Genomic DNA, 2,514 nt, shown 5'->3' on the forward strand with positions numbered 1-2,514 from the left:
AAAAAAAAAAAAAAAAAAGAAAACCAGTGGTTCTATCTGGATACTGTCATTGGCTATAATTATGGAACCACATTTGAAGTGACCAATGGAAGAAGTCTTAAGCCCAAGAAGAAGAAGGAAGAGCCTACTTCAGTAAGGAAGATGATAAATAGCCAGGTATACATGAAGAAGATTATTGTCAGCTGGTGAGACATGCTGTGAATATAATAAAGCAAGGAAGTGTGCTGGGTCCTTAAGAGACTGCTGAGAGGAAGAGCTCAACCCTGAATGAAGGAAAGGCTCAGACACTAAAGAAACAGACATTGATAATCAAAATATAATCAATAATGGGAAATATCAGAGACTTACTCAAGATGACTTAAAAATGTTGAAGGACAAAGGCATTAAGGGAGAGGAAATAGTTAAGAAATTAATTGAAATAGTACAACATTCCAAGACAAAACAGAATTTTCTCAAGAAAATTTTCTTAAAAAGAAGAAAAAGAAATATGAAGCCATTGTCACTGTAGTGACATGAAGCCTTTTACCCATATTCTTTCTGTGATATATTACACAAGAGAACCTGGAAAAATCAACCACATGAGATACAATACATTATCCCAGATGTTGACGTTGGGAAATGTCCTGCTGGCAATAAAATGATTGTAATGGAGACATGTGCAGGTTTGGTGCTGAGTGCAATGATGGAACGAATGGGAGGCTTTGCCTCCATTACTCAACTGTATCCTGGAGGTGGACCTGTTCTGACAACAGCAAGTTTTGGATTTCCCAAATATCTCCTCAGTGGTATTTATGAATTCCCCCTTAACAAAGTGGACAGTCTTATATTTCATCTTAGATGTCTTTAGATCCAAAAGACAGTGCCTCTGTTTAAGAAAGCAATGGCATTTGATGGCAGCTATGGTGGAGATGCAGTGAAGGTCGCCATCAGCAATAGCACAGAATACCAGGCAAAGCAGAGCCAGGGCAGAGCTCCAAAACTCAGAACCACAGAGATAGGAATATTTTAAAGGTGTGAAGGCTTATAGCTTGTGGAGTTTGGAGTTGAAGTAAAAAATCGCGTACTTTTGAATCTGCTGGTCCGGTCTTGGAGGCCTGAGCTGACATCTTGGGTGAGACCAAGCAGCAGGACGAAATAGGGGCCGCAGAGATACCATGGAAAAATGCAACGGGAACCTTGGTACAAAGGTGGACAATATTGTGTGTCAGTTTTGCTTTGTTCTGATTTTTTTCTTCTTCTTCTTTAGTATCTGGTAATTGGTGCACTCACTGTTTGCCCACCTCCATTCTGGGGAATAGAGGGAGAGCCTGAGCCGAGTTGCCACCCCGCATCATCATTGCTGGTAGGTTCTTCTGCCACAAAACCGCACAGATACTCAGCCAAAGTGGAGGCACTGATCTGTTCCCTTTTTGTTCTGTTTTTTATCACGGGAAAGAGGAGAGGACTAAAGGGACGGAAAGAGAGTTTAAAGGCAAATCTCTCAGGCAGCTTTGAGGCAGGAACCTAGGACATTAAAGACATAATTATATTAACCTATAGATTTCTTTCCCCTCTTCTTCTTCTGTCCCTCCCGTCCCTTTTCTGTGATTAGAGACTGCAATATTCAGTCTTCTTTTTGCTGGTGCTGTTTTTTTCTTTTTCTTTTTCTTTACCCAACTGGTGCTGTTTTGCTGTTATATAGACCCCCTTTTGCCTTTGGAGGACTCTTTGTCTCCCTACATTACACAAGATGAGTCAACAACTGCTGCCATATAGACAAGCTACAACCATACTCTAAAAAACAACAAAACTCAGGCAAGAACCAATACCAGCTGTATTGGCCAGGGAAACAGACAACACCTGTGAAAGAAACTCAGAGTTAAGCAATAAGAAGAGTGAAAAGGGAAGCCCACAATCTGATCACATCTTCCTGGAAGCATAAAAAATTACCAAAACACATACTCAATTAAGTATTAAGGCCACAGATAAACATTAAATACATCCAAGAAGCAAAAGCAGATGACCATATCAGCTCATGTCCAGAAAAAAGATAAAATGTCTGAGACAAATGACCTAGAAGTAGACCTAGACACCATTCTGGAAGGAGGGTAGGCCTTGGAAATGCCTGAGAAGGAATTCAGAAAAATGATTATAAAATGTTTCAAAACACTTTACAATGGAGTTGAGAAAAATAAGGAAGAAGTCAGGAAGGCACTTCAGGAACAATCAAATAAGATAGATACAGCATTGGAAACAATTCAAAACCTACAGAAATAGGTCCAAACGATCAATAACAAAATAACAGAAGTAGAGAGCACTCTGAAAGGGCAGAGGAGTAGAATAGATGAGATGGAAGGAAGAATCAGTGATCTGTAAGATAAATCTCTCAATAGCACTAAGATAGAAGAACAAACACAAAAAAGGATAAAGAATTCTGAGGAAGGTCTAAGATTCATGTTGGACAACATGAAGAGGAATAACTTAAGAATTATCGGCATGCCAGAACAAGTAGAATCACACAAGTACACAGAGGAA

At 39.5% G+C, this 2,514-nt stretch overlaps 1 pseudogene; it reads left to right on the forward strand.

Annotated features, from left to right (window-relative positions):
- The first annotated feature begins 15 nt into the window (after window positions 1-15).
- LOC102830351 lies at window positions 16-891 on the forward strand (annotated as a pseudogene).
- Window positions 892-2,514: the final 1,623 nt, after the last annotated feature.

This window comes from Chrysochloris asiatica, unplaced genomic scaffold, assembly GCF_000296735.1.
Source record: "Chrysochloris asiatica unplaced genomic scaffold, ChrAsi1.0 scaffold10046, whole genome shotgun sequence".
NCBI classification, from domain to species: domain Eukaryota; kingdom Metazoa; phylum Chordata; class Mammalia; order Afrosoricida; family Chrysochloridae; genus Chrysochloris; species Chrysochloris asiatica.